This window comes from Aricia agestis, chromosome Z, assembly GCF_905147365.1.
Source record: "Aricia agestis chromosome Z, ilAriAges1.1, whole genome shotgun sequence".
Taxonomy (NCBI): Eukaryota; Metazoa; Arthropoda; class Insecta; order Lepidoptera; family Lycaenidae; genus Aricia; species Aricia agestis.
In genome coordinates, this window is record NC_056428.1 from 25,707,564 (window position 1) to 25,724,834 (window position 17,271).

Here is a 17,271-nt window from a genome sequence, read left to right on the forward strand (position 1 = left end):
ATTTTTTGGAAACACAACCCATATGTAGTCAGTGATGCCAACCTGCAGATAATTTCAGATCGGTGAGGAACCAATAGAAAATCTAGAAGTGTCTATCCTTACGCCATCTAGTTAAAATTGTTAAAATTAAAATTAAAAAATATAAATGAAAATCCCTCATTAGCCGTGTTCGTTTCATTTTTTCCCAGTTTGGCAGCTGACTGTCAACTTCATAATTGAGTGTCATGTAATCATGTTCAATAAAATACTAATAATTTCTGTCAGAGTTAGAGTATTTTTTGAACATGACACTCAATTATGAAGTTGACAGTCAGCTGCCAAACTGCTAAAAAATGAAACGAACAGGGCTATTGAAAATGGATTATAGTTTTTTTTTAAATATAAGATACTATTAGACAAGCTTACACGGCCAGTCTGAGATCAGCTAAGTCCCAGAGACAAGAGTTGAAAAAAAAGTCAATATTTTTACAAAATAAAGGTAGTAGTCCTAATGTCGTTGAAACTAAGGTCGAATTTCGACCATTGGGCGAAATCTAGTACCAATAAAATCATCAGTATATAATACTTAGGTATCAATTTCTGCCAGATTTTAAAACATGACACTGACACTGACACTAATGTTTAACTTTGCGCATGCGCAATGTGCATTGAAAAACGAAACGAACACGACTACCTACTGTATGATCTTCTTCTTCTTCTTCTTTTTATTTATGGCTCCTTTGTGAATCGCCAATGTCAGAGTGTGTTGGAGTAGACTCTGCCTTAAAAGTTGGTATAATGAACAAACAAGGGTATGTACGGTGAATTTATGATAATGTACGGTGTCTGTTGAAAAATCAATAACCTATAACAAACACAAACATTTATGGATTAGTACACACACCTATAATTTAATTTTGTTAGTATGAAATAGGTAGGTATGAAAATAGCATAGACTTAATATACATATACTGTCGTATAGACCACTTGACAACTCGAAAATGCGTGAAAATTTTCGATCTGTCAATGTGTGCGTGTGCTAGTGATGTATATTTTACTATCGATAGTATAGTATTTTGCTATCGATAGTTTAGTCCGTTCGAGTTATTTTACCTGAGTTTCTATAAGAAATAAATAATATGCAACTTTGACAGATTTGTATTTCAAATTAGGTATAATAAATTTTAATTGGCAAAAAAAGGTGACGATTGAAAAGTAGATACACATTTTCTTTTGGAATGATTTTTCAATCGTCGGATATGTTATGACATGAGGTTCTTATAGGGGTAAATAATATACACTTAACACATTATAAAGTTACTTATTTATTACTCAGGTAAAATCTATCTGGTAAATCAGTCCTTACATTGAAAGTAAACGTTGAAAGTAAACAACACACATAGTATATTATATTTTATTCTTAAATTAAATACATATTATAAAATATCATAATATTTTTATTACAATTATTTTGAACCGACTTCCAAACAGGAGGAGTCTAGACGTTCGCCTGTGGATATATTTTTTATGTATGTTCAACGATTACTCCGTCGTTTATGAACCGATTTTCAAATTTTTTCTTTTGTTGTACATTGTATTGTTCCGAGTAGGTATCATGTTCACAAAAGCGGTGGTCTGGTGATGGAAACAATGAGAAATCGAGGTTCCTATTTGAATATCAAGGAGTGATATTCAAATAGGAACATATGGTCCCAGAAAACGTTCAAAATCTTTCGATTAATAAATTTAAAAAAGTGGTCAAAGAACGTTTTGTGCCAAAGCCAAAATGATTTCATAAACGATGGCACATCTTGGGAGTAGAATACTGAATGACTGCTTGCAAGGCTACTTCTACATGACTTACAATTATTATGTATCTATCTATGTTTACATTGTATAATTTTTAGTTATCGCATTGTAAATTTTATTTTATAAGATTATTTTTTTTCTCACTTTTTTTGGTAAAAAGTGGGCCCCGTGCGAGTTTCTTACGCCGGTTCTTCTCGTCGGCTTAGTTCCCAAACCGGTGGTAGGCACCATGTATTCTGAAAATATATTTTATTTTAGATTTGTTCAGAAATAAAGCAATTTTGATTTTGATTTTTTAAAACACCAACTGTAAGTATAGAAAACCTTAAGGACAGCTAAAAAGAGTAAAATTATTATTTTTAAACAAAAATTTAAAACCGACTTCCAAGGTAATGACAATAGTAATATTATACTTAAATGAACTAAAAAGTATTAAATAATTCTTATTCTGTACTCAGTATTAATTCTGTTCTCAATCTTCATTATTTTGCAATCGGTACCAGCTAACCTAATCGCCAGTTCTCTGACAGAATAGGTATAACAGCAACTTATATACTTAGGATTGGTACCGACTTCAAAATTATGAAGATTGAGTACAGAATAAGGATTATTTAATACATTTTAGTTCATATAAGTATAATCTTAAATGAACTAAAAAGCATTAATTGCTTATGATTGCTTATTTTTAATAATTGCTTCAGTAACAAGTGCAACAGTATGTCAAACTTACTGGCCCAAATAAAGTTGGGATAGCTCCTTTAACCAAAATGGTATTTATTCTAATTTTTCTTTAAAAATTTTCAATGAAATGTTTGCTACATATTGTTGAATTTTTCTTGGGATTCCAACCAACACGCCCAATTAATTTCAGCCATTTTCCTCTTATTAGAGGATCTTGAGGGAATCTGTAAAACAAATGATTATGATATATAAATATAAACCTTCCTCTAGTTTAAGAGTCACTGTATATTATGTATGAACAGAGTGCGTTCCGCCGGGCGTCCGAATTTTTCTGTGCGGCCGGGCTTAAGGTGATAAATATAAAGGTAAATGATTTTTATTTTAGATTTATGTTATTGTAAAATATCGATAAGCATATCGATAAATTTGATTCAAGCACTAGCGTATATGTAAAAAAAAATTTATGAAAAATTTTTCTTCAAAATTTGTGTAATATAGGAACAATAGTACCTTTAGTTACGCAAAATATGAAAGTAAAAGGGAGGATTCACAATATTTTATTTGAAATAGAGAACTAAAGACAGAATATAGCAAAAATAAACACATCGTAGCAATTAGGACATGAAGATTAATTACGGGTGAAATGTATATTTTTCAGGATTATTCCTATGATTTACACTGCAATCACTCACAGCACAAGTTATTATTGTTATATATAATAGTATTTGTTGTTGTATAGTATAATAGTATAATATAAAAGTTGTTACAATTTTCATTCGACTGCCTCTCTCTTTTCATCTTGTTATAATTCCATAAAGGATTTTCTTCTCTCTCGCACTCTTTGTTGGTCTTTAGCATTATAGGTTTATGGAAATGATGTCACTGTCAATAACTTGACATTTAGACTGTGACATGTGACAGCCACTTTCAATCAAAAGTCAGCTGTTGTCGGTATATTTACGTTGACAAAAGTAGTGTTGTGTGTTTGATGGAAAAATAAAGGTACGAAAAATATATTAATTTTTATTGTAGCATCATGATTTTGTTATAATTTATAAGTACTACATTGATTATTATGATGCTGATTCCAATGTCTTTTAAAAATCACAACTGTTGTTACTATAAAATATATTATACTTAATATTATTATGTACTTAGTTCATATACCTAACTATTATAAACAAACGAGCTCGTATCTTTATTTATCTCAAAACGTTATCATAATATATGATATTATTATTATTAATTTGTAACAAATAAGAAAAGTTAAATGAGAGTTTTGAAGTCGAGCTAAACAAACTGCAAATCTAACATTTTCCTTGTGTCCATTGCGATTTGCGACAAAATTAATGTAACTACGTGCCTAAATATTTAGCTTTGCGATATATTTATTTAATATCTACAAACGCTAATCGTAGAAAATTCAAAAATCTTTCATTTTAATGTTTACATCTACCTACCTACCTATTCAACTTTTGCATCTTTTTGTTTATCTGCGTACACGTGTGTTCATTCGAAGAAGATGATATTAACGGTACTTTTATTAACTTTCACTCATAAACTCACTAACAATAACAAAACTAATCGAAATTCGCCGTTATCGATTGAAGTCCCGAGTCCCGACTTAGACCCCATCACTAGACGTCCCTCCCGATTCCCGGAATCGCCGCGCAGTATCTACGTGGTTCCATAAATTTTATAAATATATTTTTTTTTACTGACCTTAATAAGCAATTGTTTACAAAGTCGATCTACGTTAAATAAAACAACCTCGTCAGTCGTTATCGATTCAAAATGCTCATTAGGAGTAAACTACGAAGCAAATAAGAATGCACGCCTTGTTTTGGCTGCAGATTTTACGAGAAAACTTTAAAGGGATTACGGTACTATAATTCGATTAGGTACTACGTAAACGGCCTTAACATAATATATCGGTTTACTGTTCGGGTACCGTATCGTAACTCTGGAGTATTAGAGATAACCATAATATCGTAATTTGTAATAGGGTGACTGGTGAAATTAAAAATACGTACTTATTATATTATTAGTCCATTGAAATGTTACAATTTTAGAACCGAATATTGCATATAATAGAAGACGCAATTTTATTCTTGAGATATGTTGGCAATAGAAACTTAACCTCAAGTTTGTGGGGTCACCACCCTTGTCCCTAACGCCATCTTGAAAAAAGGGGACAACTGTTACAGCAAAAAAAATAAGACAATTTTTTAAAAGGTTAATTGTTGCTATTTAATTACTTTGTTTAATACATTTTACAAAAAAAAAAAACATCTATCTGAGGTATTTTATGATAGCAATAATAAACTTTTTGAAAAAATTCTCTTGCTATATAACTTTTGAAAATTTTTAATTTAGGGTCAATATACTTACTCAAACATATATGTTGGCAAAATAATTAGCAACTTTAAATGTTCCTACAAATTTTTTGTACGACGTATAGTTTCCGAGATATCACGAAAATAATTTTGTCGCCTCTTTTTTTAATATGGCGGCCGGGGGACAAGGGTGGCGACTGGCGACCCTACAAACTTGAGGTTAAGCTCCTCCCCCAACATATCCCAAAAATAAAATTGCGGCCTGTAATAAATGCAAAGCTAATGTAACATTTTAATTGACTACAATATGATTAAGTGGAAAGTGGAACTATCATTGATTTTTAGGGTTTCGTACCCAAAGGGTAAAAAGTAAAAACGGGACCCTATTACTAACACTTCGTTGTCTGTCCGTCTGTCTAAATTTAAGGGAAGCTCCCATACAAAAAACACAATTTATGGCCTGTTTTTGCACTATAACGGTACGGAACCTTTCGTGCACGAGTCCGACTCGCACTTGGCCGATTATTTAAAATAGATAGGTACTTTCACACCTACTTCTTAACCGCCAGTCCACAATGCAAAGGCAAAATGCGCGACAGGTCTATCTCTAATCTCTATAGTATAAGTATCGGTGTCCATGGTCGTCTGGGGTTGAAGATCCCTATCCCCGTCCCAATGTCCCCTTTTTGCAGCCCTGGATTTCTAAATAGGCCGTATATGCCGCGGCGGTTGCAGTGTCCTAGGGTGGCGGCAGCTTTCTAGGGTGGCGGCAGCTTCCTAGGGGGGCGGCAGCTTCCTAGGGGGGGGCAGCAGCTTCCTAGGGTGCGACAGCTTCCTAGGGGGGTGGCAGTGTCCTAAGATGGCGGCAGCTTCCTAGGGTGGCGACAGAATTCGTACATGGGGCGGCGGAAATAAAGTGGCCTACATTCATCTATATTATACTAGCTGTTGCCCGCGTGGACTTCAGTTTATAGCGCGCGATGTCAACAAAATTGGTGACAAAAGCTTTTATATAAAAAAAACCCTGATACTTACCCCAAATCGAAACAGATGTGCAGTGTGCACAATATAATATTTCATTTTTTCAAATTAAACTTTATATTTTATATCTTAAAGCTTATTTACTATTTAGCCCCCCGATTACACAACTTTGCCCATAAACTATTTATCATTGATGATAGGTTTAAGGTTACGTCACTCGGCACTGCATAGATAAAGTACTGAGTTATTTAATAACGTAAATAGAAATAACAATCGAAAACAATGGACCTAACTTAATTTGAACAAATTTACGCATTTTCACTCCCTTACAACCCTTGTTTCCAGTAAAAAAGTAGCCTATGTCCTTTCTCAGGCTTTAGACTATCTGTATACAAAATTTCATTACAATCGGTTCGGTAGTTTTTGCGAGAAAGCAGAAGACAGACATACAGAGATACTTTCGCATTTATAATATTAAGTAATAGTATAGATAAGTACGTGATATATATAAATGAAATTGGAGTGTCTTTTTGTAATAATGTAAAAACCGTTTTAGGGTTTCGTACCGAAAGGGTAAAACGGAATCCTATCAGATTTTTTATAAGCTAGGTAGGCTAGGTATAAAGAATAAAAAATTAATAATTTTTAGTTGTATTGCAAACAAATGGCAAAAATTCGTTATTTTTATAGATGAAAGTACTAGATAATATACTTAGTAGGGACGTCAGCATGATCCAGGGGGGGGCAGCTGACCCGCAAGGGCCCGGGCGTCACGAGTTTCCCCATACAAAAGTGAAACATTTTTTTCGTCTTTCAGTGCTACTTTCACAGTGAACGCTCTACAAGGAACACGTACACACCCTAAAGTATTATCTTTTATTTTTGTTACACACTGTAAGTATAGAAATATAGCTAAGTATACCAAAAGAGCGGAATTGCTACTATATTATTTTAAATTAACTTTTTCTCGTCTTTCCGGGCTTTTACAGACTCCACGTGACTGTCCGAGAGTAAAAGTAACACCTGTTTCAAAACTTTAAGGTAAATCCTAATCTAAGGTAAAGCCGCACTAGTGCGCTGTGCGACACAACACAACACTAGGCGACAAAAACAAATATACACAAATTATAATACCTATTTTGTATTTTAAAGTAAATATTAAATATCAACAAATAACAGACCTTAACCTTCCGGAAGAATCATTCTATCGATTGATGAAGACTGGATGAAAATCCATCTAGTGACTTTTGAGTTTTGATTCGAGTTTACCTCGAATAGACAGACAGACCTGGCTAATTTTGTTGGCTAATTTTGTTTTAAATAATATTAAGTGATTATCATATTTAATATATATAAAATTCTCGTGTCACATTGTTAGGCCGCGTACTCCTCCGAAACGGCTTTACTGATTTTAACCAAATTTTATATGCATATTCATGGGTCTGAGAATCGGCTACTGGGTACTTTTTATATTGATAGTGCATTTGTTGAATAAATAATAGCAAATTATTACAACTCGAGACTGACGGCGACCATTGTTTGTGCGACGAGATAGCGATGGTCGTTGTCATGGTAACATACTTATTTAGTCACTTTAATAAAATAATATGGACGAAATTACTTATAAATAATGGCAAAACAGATTTTGTCGGGACAGCTAGTTAAAGTGTAAATAAAATTGAGTGGTCGTATTGTCAAGTGCTTCAAACGGCTTACCTGTTTTCATTTCATTGATGTCAAGCAAAAAAGACCAAAGTAATCGCGTTTTTAGTGCTGGAGCCCCCTTAAATATATTTTGCTTTATTTGATTTTTAGTATTTGTTGTTACAGCGGCAACAGAAATACATAATTAGTGAAAATTTTAACTGTCTAGCTAGCGCGGTTCTTGAGATACAGCCTGGGGTCAGAAAAACAGCGAAGTCTTTGTAATAGGGTCCCGTTTTTACCCTTTGGGTAAGGAACCCCAAAAAGGGGAAAATAATCTGAATTAATAGTTATTTATTATTATACATATTATGTTGATGCGGAGTGCGGACGAAGTCGCGAGCAACAGCTTGTAAAAAATTTAAGTCCGGCACTGCCTTATTCCATCATTCGGTAGTTCATCACGTATGCACTCGTTGCGATATGAAATTTCCCCGCAATACACGTTTAACATGGTTACAATGTTCAATACCAATAACATGTTTTATATTTTATACGAATATTAACAATATTCTTTCAATCAGATTACACTGAGAGCTACTGAAGTACCGTATGCACGTTTTCCAATAAGCGTAGGTGTACTCTTAGCCCTAAGGTTTTTATTGGAATTGTCTAGAAGTCTAGATCTCTGGAATGCTTTGTTCCTCGTTAATGACTGGTCTTATACCCATCAATCCCAAGCAGCAGCCGGCTGCCGCATAACAATTGAAAATCTATTGTGTCTGCGAAACCCACGATGAAGGTGTTAAATATAAATAAACAAATAAAAATTTATCAGGGCGAGCGAGCGAGCCCTAGTATATCCCACAGTCTTTACATTTTGTGGTACACTTTCCGGAAAAACTATCACGTCTATTGATTTGTGCTTTAACATACTAGTTTTTATTTTCATGCAGACCATGAGACAGTCAAGGTTTTTTAGGGTTCCGTACCCAAAGGGTAAAAACGGGACGCTATTACTGAGGTCTTCGATTTCTTCTTCTCCTTTCTTCGAACAGGTAGGGTTCCGTACCCAAAGGGTAAAAACGGGACCCTATTACTGAAGTCTTCGATTTCTTCGATAAATTAAATAATTAAGGGGGCTTCCATACAACAAACGTGATTTTTCAAACATTTTTTGCTCGGTATCAATGATGACAACAGCCGAGCTAGCACGGCCACCAGAGAAATGCGAAAATATGGACAAACTGTGGACATAAACTAAAGGTCCGTTCCGATCTTTACCTCGGCGTCAAAAATTTAATTAAAATGCCACTTTATGACAGACTATAATATATGTCATAAAGTAGGATATATATTATTTGAATTTTTAGGACTATAGTCTGTCATAAAGTGGCATTCTAATTGAATTTTTCGGAACGAAAAAAGATCGGAACCTATGGAAGCCCCCTTAATTTTACAAAAAACACGACTTTTTACAATTTTGCTCTATAATGGTTTATGGTACGGAAACCTTCGTGCGCGAGCCTCAACTTGCACTTGGCTGATTTTTATAGATTGTGTATTTCTGTTGCCGATATAACACTAAAAACAAAATTAAATTAATATTTTAAAATGCTACAAAATCACGTTTATATAAGAGCTCATATAAACGTGATTTTTTAGCATTTTTACTCGTAAATCGTAATCAATAATAGCAATTGAATAGCAACATGTACCTACTTGAAATATTCTTATATTTATACTTTAATATGTAATTAATATTAAAATTAAAGTAAATATTTTAATTGTGTTTTAGTTTTCGTTGTTTGTATGGAATATAAAAACCCATACATAAACACAATTTTTAGGGTTCCGTAAGCAAAGGGTAAAAACGGGACCCTATTACTGAGACTTCGATGTCTGTCCGTTTGTCTCCAGGTTGTATCTCAAGAACCGCTATAGCTAGAATTCTGAAATTTTCACAGATTGTGTATATCTGTAGCCGCTATAACCACAAATACTAAAAACAAAATTAAATTAAATGTGTACTTTAATATTTAATATAATAATATTAACATAAAATAAAAAATTAAGGGGTGCTCGCATACAAAAAAGACAACTTTTGGCCTAATTTTACTCTATAATGGTACGAGTCCGACTCGCACCTGGCCGATTATTTGCGTACTTGCGCTCATAACAGTGCGGAACCCTTCGTTTTTTTATGAAATAAGGGGCAAACGAGCAAACGGGTCCCCTTTTACTCGTTTGCCCTTTTTTTTTCATAGAAATAAACTTCCGTCGCCCATGGACACTGGCAGCATCAGAAGAGCTGCAAGTGCGTTGCCGGCCTTTTAAGAGGGTATAGGGTAATAGGGGAGGGTAGGGATGGGAAGGAAAGGGAATAGGGGAGGGTAAGGAAGAGAATAGGTTAGGGGATTGGGCCCCCGGTTTTTTAAACTAATAATTATGTATTCTGTGCTCCGGCTAACTCACTCTCTCGGCGAAACACAGCGCAAGCGCTGTATCACGCCGGTTTTCTGTGAGAACGTGGTATTTCTCCGGTCGAGCCATTCGTGCCGAAGCATGGCTTGAACTTGGCCTATCTTCAATATTTTCAAGCCAGCTGAGCTGAAAACAAGTTGATCCAGTTCAGCCGCATACGGAACTAAATAAGCAATCATAAGCAGAAAATTTCGATTAGATGCATACATCTATATCTATACATATTATACCTATAAAACTTTCGCTTTTTTCCCTCATGTCCCTTTGTTCCCTTTAATCTTTAAAACTACGCTACGGATTTTGATGCGGTTTTCTTTAATAGACAGAGTAAATCAAGAGGAAGGTTTATAAGTAAGTAGGAAGGTCATTAAATGGTGGAGAAATACTGTTAATTTTGGGGTTTCTAATGTGATGTCATAAATAATTACATTTTTTTCCGCTTACATTGCAAACGCAGGCTGAACCCTACGAGATTTATCAAAATAAGTATTGTACACATTGAAAAGGTCTACAGAAAACTCCGCGATGTATATGTCTATCTCTTATGGATATCGTAGTGGATATCCCACAAATTTTTGTCATTTACTTTTAATGACAAATAAGGGCTAAATTTCGAAGCAATTTTAACCAATACGACATTAATCCTTATTCAATTAAACACTTTCCCCCTTACTAATAAACGCTGCATAAGCTTTGAATAGATATACAGTGTTTTGTCTTCTTCAATCCAATTAAAAGTGTCACTTGTGTGAAAGGAACAAAACACTGTATAACTATTCAAAGCTTAAACAACGTTTATTAGTAAGGAGGTTTAAATACATTGTTGATTTAATATAGATCTATATGGCACTGTACAGCATAAAATGATTTAAATAAATATTTTCGCAGATATCGCTGGCCCCGGGCAATAAAGGCGTAATATCAAAAATCGTTTTGTTTAGGAGAGACAAAATAAGCTATTTTGTTTATAGTGCAGCGTACAGTGGTCCAAAACAAATGTATGATGTCTCATATGAAAGTTAATTTTTTTACCTATTTAACCATATCAAAATAATTGTAATAGTATAAAAAAAATTATTGAAATAATTTTAAAAAAGTATTATACTTTTTTTTAATTAAGTATTACATTATATTACATTATACAACTAATAAGTAATATTGTTTTAATTGTAACATTGTTTATTGACTTTATAAAAACACCAAACCGCTTGAGATTTACGGCTGTAAGAACATAATACGATGTATTTTTCGCTTTAGATTTCGAGCGTACTAACCGATTACTCCGTTCTTCTTCTTATAGCGAAAGCTTAGTTGTATCGTATCTTCACCGGTTTTTTTAGTTATGTTTCATAGAGTAATGCAAGAATACAGTTTAAGTCGTAAGAGAATTTTCGATTCAATAAAGCTTTTGTCATTTATTATACCCAAAATATTATTTTAAAAATATGAAATAAATAGGGGTGAGTACTCAGAGAAGCCAAAAATCAAATAACATTAAAAAGGGCGTAACCGGCGTTTACCGCTTTGTTGCCCGGGGCCAGCGATATTACATATTTAAAAATTGCAAGACGTATAGCTTATGCAGCGGTACCGACTAATGCGGGCTATGGGTAGTAATAATGTTTTTTTTAATTAAATAATGGGGCAAACGAGCAATCGGGTCACCTGATGGAAAGCAACTTCCGTCGCCCATGGACACACGCAACATATTCAGAGCTGCAGGTGCGTTGCCGGCCTTTTAGAGGGAATAGGATTATAGGATTACAGGGTAGGGGAGGTAAGGAAGGGAAGGGAGTATATTTGTCTAAACTTTAAACAATGGTCGCCGTCAGTCTCCACTCTCGACAAGGGCGTCGCCAGAGGGGGGCAGGGAGGGGCAGCTGCCGCCCCCTAGACACTCTAAAAAAGTTGCCAAATATAATGCAAACAACGACCACTATAATATTAAAATCTGGTAATAGATGTAAGGCTCGTAGTACAAGTGAAAAGTGGTTCATGTGCTGGCGACTTTACCTACAATTCATACCCACTTTTCTCATTTATAGAGAGTGAGTAAAGTATGAATTATTGTAAACTGTAGTAGGTAAAGTTATATATATTTAGTGGGTCTGAGAATCGGCTACTAGGTACTTTTTATATTGATAAGTGCATATTTTGTTGAATAAATAATAGTAAATTATTACAACTCAAGACTGACGGCGACCATTATTGTTGGTGCGACGGGATAGCGATGGACGTTGTCATACTTATTAGTTATTAGTCACTTCAATAAAGTAATACGGGCGAAAAACTTTATATGGCAAAACAACCTTTGCCGGGACAGCTAGTATAACATAAAAATTAAAATAATGAAATAATCCTTTGTATCCTGATAATCCTGTGTAACACGTGACCCGGCTCCGGCGGCTCTGTTTTTCATTTTCCCGGTATAACTTATTATTTACTTTAACCAGGATGAATTTTAATAAAAGTCTCATCTGTTTGTCAATAGTGAATCACTAGTTATGATACTCGATAGGGTCGGATCACACAGAAACACGAGCATTATTAAAATAGAATTATTATTTTTTAACAAAAAATTAAAACCGACTTCCAAGGTAAAAACAAAAGTAATATTCTTAAAAATAATCTAAAAAGAATCTAATAATTCTTATTCGTCATTATAGTGCCGTCTTCAGACTTCGCCTAAGGCCCAATTCACACCGGATCGGCAGCGGCCGGCAGCGGCGCGAAGAGCACCTTTAGTGTATTTAATTTTAAACTTTATTTGCATACTTATAACTACTAGTATCGCTTGAAAACTTCAAAAGTGCTCGAGGCGCCGCGGGCGGCCAAGCGCGGTCGCGCGGCGCCGCGCGACCGTCGGCAGAAAGTGCTCGCGGCTTCCCGCGACCGCGCGCGTCGTCGTGAGGTGCCTCGAGGCGTCGCGAGGTGCCGCGAGCACTTTCCGCCGACGGACGCGCGGTGCACAGTGGATCGAAAATCGAGTATCATAGACATAAGAACTTGAATTTCCAGATGTCATTTTTTGGGCTGAAATATGGTCTCCTAGTTGTTATTACATAATAAAATGTAAAAAATACGCAGCTACGTGTAATAATAAGGGAGTTACAATTTTTTTATGAAAGTAGAGAACACGGATCATTTAACAAAAAAACAATAGAATATGTCAAGTAGTTCCAGACAATTTAATTTAATTCAGTTTAAAGTTTTAAATTGTTACTGGGGACACTGGAAAAAGAGAGGGTTGATACATTATATCACCATAATAATTTCTTTCTTCTTTCTATTTGAATTAAGTTTTTAATTAACCAAAATAAAGTACCAATGGACAGATTTTAATTAACCAAAATGAAGTACAAATGGTGCCGTAATACAAAATATGCCAAAATGTGAGTAATAATTAGTACTATAATAGTGTGTGAGGATATAACGGCCAACCATGCGATTCCAGAGATATTATGCTCATTTTTCATGTCGGCTCCATACTAAAATTTCTTAAAAATATTATTACTCCCTTATTATTACACGTAGATGAGTCTTTTATCATTTTATTATGTAATAACAACTAGGAAAACATATTTCAGCCCAAAAAAATGACATCTGGAAATTCAAGTTCCTATGTCTATGAAACTCGATTTTCGATCCACTGTGCGGCGCTCTGAAGATAGCGCGCGGCCGCGAGCGTCCACAAGCGACCGCCCGCGGCGACGCGAGCCGCCTGTGCCGGCCTCGCCGCGCCTCGCCGCGCCTCTCCACGCCGCTGCCGGCCGCTGCCGGCCGCTGCCGATCCGGTGTGAATTGGCCCTAAACCTCAACTATTTCTGTACTCAATCTTCGTACTTTTGAAGTCGCTACCAGCCCGGAAAAGTTCTGAGATGCTTGATATAGAACTTACGCTAAGGTAAGCTGGTACCGACTTCAAAAGCATGAAGATTGAGTACAGAAATGGTTGAGGCTTAGGCGAAGTCTGAAGACGGCACTATAATAACGAATAAGAATTATTTGATTCTTTTTAGATTATTTTTAAGAATATTACTTTTGTTTTTACCTTGGAAGTCGGTTTAATTTTTTGTTAAAAAATAATAATTTTACCCTTTTTAGTTACCTACGAGACCACAAGGCTATATTACTTATAGCTTGTTGTCTTAAGCGGGGAATTAACTACCGGGCCGCCCGCTACGGGCCGCCCGTCACGGGCAGGTCTGTCGCATGTCTGCTCGTCAATTCCTAGGTACGGGAACAGACATGCCCATTGGCCCGTGCCCGCAGCCTGCCCGCGAGATCGCATTTTTCCCGCGCGGGCACGGACAAGTCTGTACATGAATGGTCGCGACGGGCGGCCCGTCGTCATTCGTGCCTTGGAGAGCGACTGGAGTGCACTTTAAATATTATTTTAAAACATATTATTGTAAACAATACAAACACTAAACTTCGGAATGAAGGAACAAAAACAATTTTGACATTCGTTTATTTCCATTTACCGGTCGTATCCTTGTTTGTAGAAAGTTAAAAGCAAGGATTACATGAACACCGATCTACGTAATGCCGCTAATACAGCGAAATTATTGAAAAATCCAAAGAAATCAATGACGATGCTAATCTATCATTTGTTACAAAGAAGATTGAGTCCATGAGTCCACGAGCTCTCTATCTATTCGACTGACTTGCCTGTTCTGTGTGTGTTCAATAGGGTCAAGCAGCAGACTTGTGCCAGACCGGGCGGCCCGCGGGCAGCCCGGTAGTGAATTCCCCGCTTTAGAGTTGTACATATTATTATGACTAGCGGTCGCCCGCGGCTCCGCCCGCGTGGATGTCGGTTACGGCTGCAAAAAGCGTACCCAGGAAAGAGTCGGTCAGCAAACTGATTCTCAGGTCAATTCACAAACTGCAACACTGACATCGACGACGTGGACGCAGTCATTATCCGAAGGGATGCATTTTATAGTGCACACTGCACAGATTGTCTTCCTTCCGAGCGCGCACCCCCGCTTGGTGACGCCCACTATCGTTATATTTTCATTTCGCCATAATTTTAAAACTAAACGTCCAATTTTAATCATTCAAAGACCGTTATCTACATAAACCGTACTTAGTGATGAAATAATTTATTTTCATAAGGATTAATTGCATAAGTAAAATAAACGTTTTTAAATGTTGTCCAAAAAAATTCAAGATTTTTAAATAACAAAATTGTTATTGTGCCTTACTCGATATAGATAAGTATAGTGTGTCGCGGACTTTCTTGTAGATATTTATAAGATCTACAATTACTTAGAACATTTTATGGTTCTATCTTATATAGTTTCGGCAGCGTACGCAAAATAAGTAACTTTTCTGGTTGATTTTACACCTGGCGTCCGAAAAACCCAAATATCTTACGAAACCCAATTTTTTCCAAAATAAAACTTAGCCTATGTTCAGCAGAAATAATGTAGAATTCATTGGCTTTTGCTTGGAGTAGTATAAATAAAGCCAAAATCCTCGAACTTGTATCTATAAGGATTCAAAAGTTCTGTTGAGTACCTTCAGAACCAGGGTACATCCTGGTGCAAAATCTAACTTTTTGGTAGTACATGCCTGAAAAACTTCAGAAAAAATTGAAATCACTATATGTTTCCATACAAATTTCAAGGAGTCCCCTCGATTCCTCCCCATCATCAGATCACCATTTTTGTGAACATGGTACCAACCTCAGATTCAACCCTGTACAACAACAAAATAATCATGAAGATCGGTCCACGAACGGCGAAGTTATGGTTGAACATACAAAAAAAAACAGACGAACGTATAACCTCGTAAAAAATAAAAAAAAGAGGATGAGAAAGAGAGGGATAAAAATGAAATTAAGAAGTCTCAAAACTCAATGGCCAAATTAAATGCGTTTGTGGGCTCCATCAAAAAAGTACTTCATCGTGAAAAAATAGACATGATCGAGGATAAAAACACCCTTTCTCGGATCAAGGATTCATCACAAACAAATCGGCAGACGGCAGAGGCAATAGAGGCTTTTTTGAGGGAACCATCTACACAAACACCGGCAAATAAAAACAAAAGATATAGGGCCGATCTCCGGCAAGTGCTCCCGCCAAAACTCAGACTGGCCCATAACCCCGAAGATTATATGATAAATGCCTTCCTCGAGTTCCAGGCGATAATAAGAGCAAATAAGACCATAAAGCTCTTGACCTGCAATAAGATCATGCAGGCCTATCAGCGGAAAAATCAAAAGCTGTTAGAAGTGAGACTCGAAGATGCAAAAGCTGCCATATACGACAATGACAGTGGAGGTGACTCCACAATAATTGCCGGGGCGATGACAGGGCAGTATATGGCGGCATTAAGTGCCGACTGCGGATTCGTGGTTCTGGACGAGGATGAGACAAAACGCACGGGAACACTCAAATTTATCACAAAATCTGAGAATCCAATAGTGGTAATAGCGGAATGTACCAGAATAATGCTGGAAGACAGGATACTAGAAATGGTAGAAGTCCTATCTGGGGACCCCGAATTTCGCGAATATGTCCCAGCATGGGCTGGGACATATTCGCGAAACCTATCAACTACTCGTGGGTCAATGGGGTTCCTGGGTGTGGAAAGACAACTTGGATCATTAATAACTTTAATGAGAAAACAGACGTCATAATAACAACGACAATCGAAGCAGCCGAGGATCTAAAGCAAAGGCTATCGCTACGAACTGGCAACAAAGTTAAAGATAAAGTTCGTACCATGGCCTCTTTGCTGGTAAATGGGACAAAAGGAACCTACAAAAGGTTGATAGTTGATGAGGCCCTCATGAACCATTTCGGCTCAATCGTCATGGCGAATCAGTTAACAGGCGCCAACGATGTCATCCTCATTGGAGATATTAACCAACTTCCGTTCATAGAGCGTGAAAACCTCTTTAAACTTAATTATACTCGTCCAAACCTGGTAACCAGCATCACCCAGGAGTTGTCTTGCACACACAGGAGCCCTATGGATGTGGCATACGCCTTAAGCATGGTTTATAATAACATCTATTCATCGAAGGAAATTGTGCGGTCCCTAAAGCTAATGAAGTATACAGGAGCGAGAATACCTAAATACCCTGTATCTTGTCCACACACAAGAGGAGAAAGCAGCCCTCACTAATACAGGCTATGGATCGGGAACTGACTCTCGCGTCCTCACAATCCATGAAGCTTAGGGATTAACGAGTCCTTCGGTGATCATCATACAGACCAAGTCCCGAAAGCTGGCAATCCATGACAGCGTTCCTCATGCAGTTGTAGCTATATCCCGGCACACTAACACCTGTGTCTATTACACTGACACTGATCAAGACGCTGTAGCAAGCTACATAAAAAGA

General features: G+C 36.4%; 1 protein-coding gene across 1 annotated transcript in view; it reads left to right on the plus strand.

Moving 5' to 3' along the window:
- The first annotated feature begins 3,413 nt into the window (after nt 1-3,413).
- LOC121739139 (tetratricopeptide repeat protein 39B-like) overlaps nt 3,414-17,271 on the plus strand; it is a 100,470-nt gene continuing 86,612 nt past the window's right edge. The window contains exon 1 of the mRNA XM_042131478.1: nt 3,414-3,471. The gene's annotated coding sequence lies outside the window, so the exon portion shown is untranslated. The remainder of the gene's footprint in view (nt 3,472-17,271) is intronic.